General features: G+C 35.6%; 2 long non-coding RNA genes across 2 annotated transcripts in view; one reads left to right on the plus strand and one right to left on the minus strand.

Annotated features, from left to right (window-relative positions):
* The window catches only part of LOC122792234, a 266,453-nt gene that overhangs the window by 252,361 nt on the left and 2,298 nt on the right, over positions 1 to 11,794 (plus strand). Inside the window, exon 4 of the long non-coding RNA XR_006363294.1 lies at positions 5,446 to 5,588. This is a non-coding gene — a long non-coding RNA (uncharacterized LOC122792234). The remainder of the gene's footprint in view (positions 1 to 5,445; positions 5,589 to 11,794) is intronic.
* On the minus strand, positions 270 to 9,577 carry LOC122792235. The gene is made up of 2 exons (XR_006363295.1): positions 9,269 to 9,577; positions 270 to 705 (listed from the first exon to the last, which is right to left on the minus strand). It is a non-coding gene; the product is annotated as an uncharacterized LOC122792235 (long non-coding RNA).

The following is an 11,794-nucleotide window of genomic DNA, read 5'->3' on the forward strand; positions in this document are numbered from 1 at the left end:
TTCTTCATTTTATTTGTTTGTGGCACATATAGACCTTTTAATGTTGTATTACTGTTGTGTGTATTTGTTATTAGACCTCTGACCACAAACAAATCAAAAACGTTACTATTTTTATTTAAAAGCCCATGAAATATGTAATTGCATTTCCCAACCTGTAGTCCCAGCTTCACATCTATCATCTTATTTTTCTACTAAAATTTTGTATGTCCTACTGTTTGCTGTACATCTTGCAGAGAAAAGGTATAAATTTCACATTTCCACAACAAGCATAATGTCATCCATTTAATTTCTTTAATTGTAAGTGTGCTGGCATTCAGAGTACATATGCAAACATCGCTTTTCTTTGTCTTAGGTTTAATATTTCCCTCCACTGGCATTATTTTTGTTTTCAAAGAACTTGTCCATCATCGTCATCAGTACTCCAACTACCAGATCTGCGGGGGTTTTCTTCATGGTGCTCTTCATCCTCTAGAATATCAGGTGTGGTTCTCTCCTTCATGTTTTTCCTTGGCAAAGAATTAACTTACTGTTTTTTTTTTCTTTTTATGGCAGATATATTTGTAATCTTATATTTATTTATTGCCTTTTCCTTTTCTCTCCTTTTCCTCTCCATATTTTTTTTTTCTTTCTTGTACTGGTATTCCTTATATTCTTCTTCAAACAGAATGATTTGCTCTCTTTCATTATTCATTCTTTTTCTTCTCTCTGCAAAGAAATAAAATCAAAATACATTTCATCCTTCTTGCCACGTAATGCACACATTTTTACAATCAGATTTTTACTATCCATGTTTGTTATATATAGATCACTTTTTGTCGTTTACATGTTACTTCATATTCTCCCATCAATTAGCAGTTAAAACATTATTTCAGTTGTCTCCATAAAATAAATATTGCTACTTATCTTTCTCTAAACAACAGCAATTTGAAAGGTCTATAAATAGCTAATTTTCCATATTTTAGTAAGAATATTTTGTCATGTCCATTCAAAGATGGACACCACCAAACATTCACTAAGGTAAATAAAACAGTGCACTGTTGTATCCACTAAAACATAATATTCTGTATAATGACAAATTACTTTCTAAAATAACTTTATAATTTTAATATTATCCACCAATACTAAAATTATTTCAGTATTTTTCCAAATTGCACATATTTGTTGTTACTTTGATTTGTAAAAATAAGTACCTGTATTTGTTTTTATTGAATACAATGTTATTACTTATATGTTTAAAATATATTTTCAATAAAAACATATTAAAATGGCTTCTACATTTTTTTTGCAGTTCCGTATTAACCAGATTCAGTCTTTTTGTGTGCTCCTTGTACCTGAAGCTTAGTTCACATACTGCTTTCCATTATACAACAATACATGCATCTCATTACAGGAAGAAAGTCTACATAAAATATTTGTTTCACAATCCTTAAAAAGAATTGTTCTTCCTTGCATTAGGCATTTAAATGGTCTCATTTCTCTTATCAGTGAATCCCATATTTATTGTTAATTTTACTGATGCTGCAAAGTTTTCCTTTTCTTTTGGAGCACTGCCTGTTTTCAAAATATGCTTCCAGCCTCACAGACCTCATCAACCTTCTTAGTATTCTTTGTCACCACTTCCGATGACTATTTTAACAATAGCCAGCACTTTCCTCTATTTGCTGTTTATCTTTGTCATTCTGTACATACTGAGATTATTATAATTAGCACTGTATCTTTTTACTTGAGTACCAATCGCTCTTGCCAAAGTTATATGTGTTTAACATCTGAAACATTGGTTTCCTCTTCTGTTTTATTAATTTGTTTGTTTTGCTTCCTGCTGTCTCCTTGTTTACTCTTTTTTTTTCTTGCATAATGATTTGGTTTCCCTTCTTGGAAAATTCATTATGATCCTTTGTTTGTGTGTTTGGTTTGTTTGTTTGTTTGTTTGTTTGTTTGTTTGTTTGTTTGAATACTTCTCAAATAAAAAAATACTATTAACTTGAAATCTTTTACTGCTATTACTCATGAGGTTCCCTTCCACACTTCAGAGTGTCTTTTGCAGTATCACTGTGCAAACATAAAGAAGTATTTTTCCAACAGTGAATGTCCCACTGTCATCTCCTCTTAAAGATGCAATTTACCCAACTAATGCACCTTTTCCCATTACTTCCTTTCTACCAGTAGTCTCAGCTAAATGAAAACTAGATTTTACCAGTATGCTACCCAACATTCTTCCATTTACTATAAAAATCATCCTAGATTGTGACTGAAAATATAGACTGAATCAGTGTATTTGGTTATTATCAAGTAATTACGTGTAAGTACTTGACATTTTCTTTCATTATTCATTTTACAAATGACTGAGTTTAGTCAAGCATAAAGAAATCTTTGCATGCCTTACTGATGTTATACCATTCTCTAAAATTGTCCTACCAGGGGATACATTGCTAATCCCAAGTGTTGATGTGCAGACTAGTACCGATTACTTTTAATCCTAAAGTCCTAAAGGTAAGAATGCTACCAATGATCCAGGAGTACTGCATGCTAAAAGAACGGTATGCACACAATCCATAACTATTACTTTAATGGACATGAAACTATGCTTATTCAAGCTTATACTGTTTAATTACCCAGAATAGCTAGTTACTATGTTAGCTACTGATGTGAATCTCTGTTGTTTCAATTATTATTGTCATTGTCATTGTCACTGTCATTTTTTTAAGAAATTAATGACACATTTCACTAGACTAGTAATTTCAGAAATAGATCTAAAGAACTGAAGATTTGCTTTTGAATTAGGATTCTCTTACTAATGGTATCTGTGATGATCCACCACTGGACCAGTAATCAAAGAACTTCAATCTTCACCACTGGCACCAGTGGGGGTTGTACACTGAGAGGATGACAAAGGTACACACACACTATTTCCAGATGCAGCTTTCTGCATCAAGTGTAATTTCCCTTAAGAGCACACAGAGACCACAATCAGTCCGGCGCTGGTTTCTCCCTCTTTCCTCCAGATTGCCAATAAGACTCCCCACTGGCAAAGCTATAGGGTTGAGATCTCACCTGAGTGTCCAGTCCAAGACCTTCAGCACCCTCTCTGTCCAACCATTGCTTCGTGTCCCTACCCAAATAGCTGACACACACACTCTTTGAGGTTTGATTTATACACACACACACACACACACACACACACACACACACACACACACACACCTGGGAAAGTTTGGCACAGGTTTACTAGCTATGCCCCCTTTTGCCCAGACTATAAGGCAGTTATCATTGCCACCAGCCAGCTCTTTGTCAGTTACTTTAAGGCCCTTAACAAAGGATATTGAATCTTACTGTGTAATGTTACTATTAATAGAAATGGTAGTTTGACCAAGAGCAAGGCTATTAAGAGTGGCCTACACAGTGTCATAAAATAAAAATGCAAGTACTCTCAGAAATTAAATATGTCTCACAAAGATAAGCCACAATGAAAGGTTTAAATATATTTAATAATAAATAAGAAAATAAGAAAACATGCAGTATATATTCACAGTGACATCAGAATTCAAAACCACAGGAAATATTTAAAACAACATTGCAGGACAGTCTCAAATAAATAAAGAAAAATATCTAAATTTAGCTTTGTTATATTCCTGACTATATCGAAGAGAATTATACTGTTCCCTAGAAACTTACTTCAGCAGAGCAAGGCAGATGTGTGTTGAATGGTTTTGTTGTCAGATCCAAGACAGAATACAGAATGCTGTGTCTCTCTAAGAGACCTCTCAAATTAATATCTCAAATATTACTGCCGGGCTAGCTTGCAGAATTACATCACTTCTTGTCATCTGACCTCTGGTCCCCAGGCCCAAAACAACCATTGATGGCAACTGGTAGCATTTAGCATCTACCTGTAAAAATACATAGACAAGGGCTTTTCCTCAGATCTTTGGCAGATGCTGGAAGTCATAAAATAATAAAACACTTCCAAGACAATACAGAAAGGTCCCTAGTTTTAGACATCGTGTCTCCTTGCTGCATCGAAACTGAAAGATATTTTTATTACGCAGTCGTAAAGTAATTTAATTTCAGCTATTTTTCTGAAGTTTTGCTGGACTGCAGTTAACCTCCTGTGTTACAGTTTCCACTGTTAAAATATATACATTTAAATAGTTACAACAGTGCATGTACATTTTTGTTCTATTCCAGAAGTGCATTGTGGTTGCATTTTAAGCACAAACACTTTATAAAATATCTTTTCTGCACACATGTCTGTACAAACCTAGTTTGATATACACATGACATACAGTTCTAATACAGTTGTAACACAAGCATTGTATATGAATCATGTTGGTATTCACAAATGATATATAATTATTTACAAAATTCCAGATAGCTGGGCTGGCAGTATCTCCCTTCATCACAGTATCATTGAGAAATTCCACTTATGTTTGCATCACATTTATTAGCTCTGGTCCTTAAACAGAAATAATTTCAGTTTTCTGTTTACCTTGGAAATCCATGAAAACACCTACTTTGTTGTTAAAAAGACTCTATGAGTGATTCTGATGCTAGGAAATTGAAGCATTGATAGCATTCCAGGGGTTTATTAACTGACTACATTTGGCTTATACTGATAGACTTGCCAGCTTTGGATTTATTTAAAATAATCAAGAGAACTCATATGATTTAATGATGTATTTAATGTGTGAATAACTGGTTTGAGTTTAGCTCTCCAAATTAGTAAAAGAACCTACATCATAAACATAAGTTGCAACATTGTTGTTTCTTGTCATGCATAGTTAGATTAATTCTAGTACTGCTGATATGCCAGTAACCTGGACTGCCCCTTTCCTGGTTTCTGTAACACAGCATTTTAAAGAAGGTCAAATGTAATTCCAAACAAAACTTGTCTTATCTGGATTTATAAAAGGTGCTGAGTACTGCAAGTGCTAGTAATAGGACTAAATTACAAGAATTTCTAATATTCGCTGCTACCAGGTTTGCATTTTTGTCATCCTATATGGAAAATGTTTGGTGTTTTCCTACCATTACTGGACTGCTAACCTGTCTGCACTGTTGTGGTGTTGTTGCTCTATTGGTATGACATCAAATGATCTGATGATAAAGTAGTGTTATCACTTTCCCCCATGAAACAATGGATGACTATACATAATTATGAGAAAGAGAGAGGGAGAGAGAGCGAGAGAGAAAGAGAGAGAGAGGTGGCTGTGAGTGATTGAAGAATCTGTCTTGACTGATAGAAGCCTGCAGATGTAATAAACTGTGATGGAGGACATTTTATAGTGTAACAGTGTTACCACAGGACAGTGTTGTACTTTCTTGTTCAAAGCAGGGCCATTTAAAATAATTATGTTAAATTAACTGATAATAACAAAACTTTATGACTGTCCCACTGTTTTAAGTGAATGGATAGACGCAATAATATTCTCATATTGCCTTTTTCAGATCAGAAGGAGCAGGCTATATTATGCTGAATCTGATTTTCAGTTTACTCCATAAGCATTATTTTGACTAGCTGCAGCTGCATTAAGAAGGCAACAAACATGGCTAATTTAAAAGGCAGACACCGTCTCTTCAAAACATTGAAGGTAAGACAATATGGCAGTATGGCTGATATTTTACTTGGCCATTTATTCCCAACTACCCACGAGACAACATGTTATTAAACCATTTATTTGTCTTTTCATTTACACAGATAAGTAGGCAAACTGCAACTTGATAATTTGATAATATCCTGCTTTTTTTAATAACTTTCCAACAAAAATAAACTGAAAGACACGGCTGTGTCACACAGAATGCAAGGGGGAGGGGGATGAATCATGATATGCTATCATTTCTTTGTATGCAGGTTACTAGCTCACAATCATAGCCTGTAAACATGTCATGTTGATGCTTTACAGAGAAAAACTAACAAACCACCCTTAAAAAACATAAAATCCATTTCACTAAACCCTCTCTCAATCGTACTGACGATTTACTTACCAAATAAGTCATAGATAACTAGTAAAAATAATATGTGTTACAGTAATCAATTCCCCACTTCCACTAACACAGATACAATTACCATTTTAGTGGCCTGCAAATACTGTAATGATAATACCATGACAGACTCACTTATTGAGTAGAATAGAATATAAACTATACAAACCAAGCAGAAAGAAAGGAATAATAATGCCCATTTCAGTGTAATAACTGACTATATGACTATATTAAATAAAAGAATATGTATAAAAATATAGAATCTGCATGCCTATACCTATGTGTCTGTGTCTATATCTATACTTGTATACCTATATGTCGGTCATACCTCTCAACTTCTTAGCACACAAAATCTGGACAAAGTCAAAAATAATGAGGGACAAAGCCCCCAAAATAGAGACAACTTTGAAATATAGCTCTTATAAACTTAGAAAGTTGGTAGAATTGTATTACCATACATTTCCCTAAGGATATAAAGTCTTTAACTCAATTTCTTGTCATTATTTAGTGAATTCAGTCCTCACTGATTTGCCACAAAATCCAGAAAAGTACAGATGTTATGAGGCACATACCAAAAATATGAGGCGAAAATCTGGACAGTTGAGAGGTATGCTGCCGATATATATATATAATTAAAGGAAAGTAAACTCGTGAAAAAAAATCACAGAATTCATTCGCGTTGGGAAAAAAAACATAAAGCTTGCTTAAAACGAAAGTACGAAAATTGACTTGGTGACGGAGGTGATCCGAGATGCTTAATCAATATATGTGTAAACAAATAAAGGCAAATGAAAAATACCTGAGCTATTACATACATAGCGTGCAAGTAATGTTAGAATTTCAAAAAATATGTGGAAAGTGATTAATTTGTCAAATATGACTGCTGGTTTCAAAATTGTTGCTAAGCCTTACAATTAACTAAATGTTAGAATTCCTGAAATGTGTTCTAGGGGAAAGGGTATTGCTATTTAACTTGACTGAAACATGTGAAGGAAGAATCGGGTAAATAAATATTACTACTGGGAATACGAGTCAGATATGAAAGACTGCCAGACAGTTTTCTATCGTTGCGCAGACTTGTCGAAAGTATTCTGTGTCATTTCTTATATGCGATAAATCAAAGATTAAAATGTTTGCCAAAAATAACGCTAGATAAATCCAGTTTCAAATACAATCCCTTTTATGGGGACATAAAAATAATATATTTACAAGTGATCCACAACTGAGGGGGGACATGCCTCTGCACTTCCATGTAGTGAAATGGGCAAAGGTTTCTTTGGCTACATGTGGCCATCAAACGTTATTTTGAAAAATGTACAAACCCCGCTCGATATTTTTAACTTGACTATGGAATGAGGGCTCAGTGGACCTCATTGAATTTGCGTCACCTGGGCGGGACAGTGTATGCCCTGAGTTTGGTCCTTGAATGACAAATGGAACGTTGTTGACTACAAGTAGTAAAGGTCTGTTTACGTCAGGTAATATAATACAACTAATCAGAACAAATTCACCATGCTTTGGTCTGCAGTGTTTTCAACGAATCCGTAGTATTGTAGAGTGTCCCTTCAATATATATGGAAAACAAGCAGTAAGTATATCGACATTGTTATTATACTTAGCCTGATACAGAAACGTACAACTTCTCAAGAAAAAGTGTATTTTTTTTCTCATAAAAGAATGTATCTTTTCCATTCGTTGTTATTCGTTTGGTAAATACTCAGCAATGAACGCAGAAACACAGCTAAATAAATATGCCTCTTGAAAATTAATCATACATTAAAAGGGAATATGTTGCCCTTCGTTTACGCTTGATGTATTTGCTTTTAACGTGTATTTATTGTGTTTTATTATTTTGAGTAAGGTTTTAGACAAAGAAGCTAGGTCATAACATACTGATACAGGCCTTTTTTGAACTGTGGCCTTTTTAATTGTTATATAATTTTAAAGATACCCAAAACATCTTAGCTACTATGATTTACAGATATAATGCAAGATATTTTCTCTCAAGTGTTCACCCTTAATGTACCTCAAGTTACTGAAGTGCTTAATAAAGTTAAATCAGTTTGCGGGTGCATACACATTAAAGTCACTAAATGAAGTCTACCGAAAAATTCATTATCATTCACTGCATGTGGTATGGTATTTGTGGAGATGTTGTATAAAATGTGAATATTAATCTTCCCCTTCCAACCATGAGGTGTATTTTTAAAGACCATTGCAATAATGTTTAATGCCCCTGGATTGTGATATAAGTGTAGCACAGACTGTAGTATACATAACGGCAGTTTAATCCTACATAAGACAGGAGTCATCCCAGTCTAAGCAAACAGTGTGTATATAAAAGTCTACATTTATTAATAGCCCGATTTTTGAGGAAAGGAAGAAAGAAAGAAAAAGAAAGAAGGAAAGAAACGTAAAATGCTTATCGTGTGTGTGTGTGTGTGTGTGTGTGTGTGTGTGTGTGTGTGTGTGTATGTGTGTGAGATCTGATACATGAGTTTACATTAGTACATCTAGGTAACCATGTAGGCAACTAGAAAAAAGGCGCACCTGATTCAGTCTCCTTAACAAGTCTAATGGACCGCCTTTGCAAAATCGGCAAATAGGCTCACTGACGTGTTATTCTAAAATTAACAAGTCACTAGAAAAGGAGAAAATTAAATCTCAGCATGCTTGTGTATCCAATGGCAACGTAATTTGCTTAGGAAAGAAGTCAAATAATTTCAAAGATATGCCATAAAATGTGTGCAGGTTTCTTAGGCTGCATTCTGTAGCATGTTACACAATACATGTCTTTATACGAACCATGACTGGTATTATTGAGATTAATTTACAGTACTCTTAATATACTCTAATACACCGTCCTTCCTTGGTTATTCGGTACATATATTTGAAAACTGAATATAGTTTACAGAAAGTAACAAACGTTTAATTATTATTATATTTTAACTCAAATGTTACACTTGTTTAATGCCCCAGACTTAATTTCTGTATTCTTTTAGCAGATTAATTAAAGGGTCATCGAATCACATACATAATTCTTTATTAATAATAGTGTGCGGTAAGTAGACTAAACATGCGGGAAACGGGCAGCACACACACACACTGTTGAAGGAAAGGGAGCAACTGAAACAGGCAATCTGACACCCTAACCATGTAATAACAAATAAAAATAATGCTAAAAATCCAGATTAAATGTGATCTTACAGATGCAGCAGCAAATTATATAAATTAGAATCAAATGAAATAGAAGGACACTTTGCGTCTTATAATTAAAAAAAACACTAACTCGGGATACGTTCTTGTGGTTGGAATGCTGGAATCTCACTGTAGAGTATTTTAAAATAGGTATACGAGTATCGCTTATGTTTCTTGCATCACGTTCTGTTTCTTTCCATCCAGATCCTTATACATGCAGTCACCTCACATTTCGAAACAATAATAGGTGTAATTCATTTTAGGGCAATGCCAGTCTAGAGCTAATGGATGCTAATATATACAGGGCCCCATTTTACTTGCAATCGCATTTAACTTCATGGTTGCCTTTTAAAATGTCTGATCCGCCCTGTAAATCCTCTTTAGGTAAATTAATGCAAAGGGAAAGAAAGAGAGGGGGAGACAGACAGACACACATCTGGTCTCAAGACTCAAACTACACATTAATGTAAAAGGGCTAATGACAGTCTGCACACACAGGACACAAAGACCTCCACCCCCATTCATCACTGCTCTGTTACCCCAGCAGATCGACTTTTTTTCTGCGTTTGTAAGAGCTCATACTTGACCACAGAGACCTACCCAACTCCAACTCCAGTGTGTATACCTTCTAACTACCCAGTCAAGGAGGTTTTGTGGTTTTGTATAGTAACACCAGCTGTGAAAATAGCACGAAAACTAGTTGGAATATGTTGGGGAAAACAGTACCTGCCAGAATATCTGCAGTTTTATTTTACTCATTTATTTAGATATTTGCTAACTGGGTAGGTGGGAAAGACCCATTTTAGCCACAGTCTGTGTCAATGGTAAGAAAACAAAATGTATCGAATACGAATTGTGTAAAATATTAACGATTTGCTGTAAAGGACACTAACCACAACAAGTATTTGCCGGCATATTTGAAATGCTCCGAAAAATACGGCACAACCCCGCATCCCTAAGAACACCCGGTACTTAAATTAATCACTTCTAACCTTCGGCTACAGCTATAATTTCTGAATATTCCAACTTAAAAGAAATATCTAGGTTTTCTGTCTGGAGTTAGACAATGACTTGTTCCCTTGATAAAATGTTGATTTAAAAAAGTAGATGACATATCTTCCGTGAATTGATATGTTACAGGTTTCGTGTAAATGTGCCTGTGACTCATTTCTTCTATATGAACCGATTTGGTGAACTACCCCACTGCTCTATGGGTCTCATATTTGCTTATACGTTACATCAGCATAGGTGTAGTTAAAAAAGAACTGATAATTATGCATAACAAAATGTTACCTGTCAATACTTTCATACATTTATAAAGATGATGCTTTTCCTGGATGAACTCTGTTGCGTTTGATGACACGCTCTTAGTTATTTATGGTGCTACAAAATACAAGATAACTGAAATTAAATTAAGTATAACAAGTATCCTAGCATAATCTCTGAAAGACAGCAAGGGCAGTGTTGTAGTTTATACCCCCCCCCCCCCCCCCAAGAAAAAGGTCCATACTTCTACTGGACACTGAAATCTAGCGTGCATTTATTTATATGTGGCTCGACACCGCTGTGTCTTTGACGACTGCTGGTATTGCGGATTATAACTGTTTAGTACCGGTTGATTCAGTGTGTGTGTGTGTGTGTGTGTGTGTGTGTGTGTGTGTGTGTGTGTGTGTGGTTAGCTATATATATAGATGTAGGATTATTTAGCGCTGTTTGTGCTTTTCAGTGCTGGATACCGTTATGTTAGAGATTAAAAAAAAAGAACTTGTAAAATCTGGGGCATTGCAATGGCTACCTCTACAGATCCCCTCCCCCTTTCCTTCTGCCCCAGTCTCGTGCTTAGACCCTGTGCCTGGATTAGGGAGGCGTCTTCTCTCTTCCTACAGCCCCCTGAAATGGTAGCAGCTGGGACTGTAGGCTCTCATTAATCCTACAATCTGCATCAGATGGGTTGGGTAGGAGGGGGCAGAGAACATATATTATAGCTGCGCTCAGCATTTCTGGTACACAGTACAGGAAGAGCTGCAGGTTGAGCAGTCTGCATTCTCCCAGAGCTTACAACTGCAGCATCTAATGTCTTTTATGGATGCCTGATTCGGGGCAAAAGACACATTGCCCTGCCTTTGAAGACATGAAACCGGATTGCTAATTAGGCCCTATCTCTGCCGTAGAGAAACGTGATTTTTGTCATTATTCTTTTTCGTTCTTTTTCCGTAGCGTTAGTGCTCAGCTCTCTGTGGAACCCATCAGCACTACCCACAAATATCGATTAAGACCATAGACTGTACGACCACTGAATATGGAAGGGCATGTCCGTATATTCTGCACATCAGGTCAACACCGCATATGTACCTAGACGTAGTGGAATGACCTATTTTGCGACCCCTGTTAACTCAATATCTGAAAGAATTCAAAGAGAAAATGGTATACGATATCCTGTGAGCCCAAAAAGGAAATCGCCAAATGCACTGCCCTCTAAACAAACCCGGTTTTCAAAGAGTGCAGCCTTTGCTAGTAGAAGACAAATGGGTTAATACGTTGGCAGGAGTGACAGAGCAAAGGAGCTGTCCAGTGCTGAGAGAAACTCGAAGGAGCTGTCCCGTGCTGAGAGGGTCAT

The sequence above is a fragment of the Protopterus annectens genome, chromosome 1.part2 (genome assembly GCF_019279795.1).
Source record: "Protopterus annectens isolate FY-2018-M chromosome 1.part2, PAN1.0, whole genome shotgun sequence".
NCBI classification, from domain to species: Eukaryota; Metazoa; Chordata; order Ceratodontiformes; family Protopteridae; genus Protopterus; species Protopterus annectens.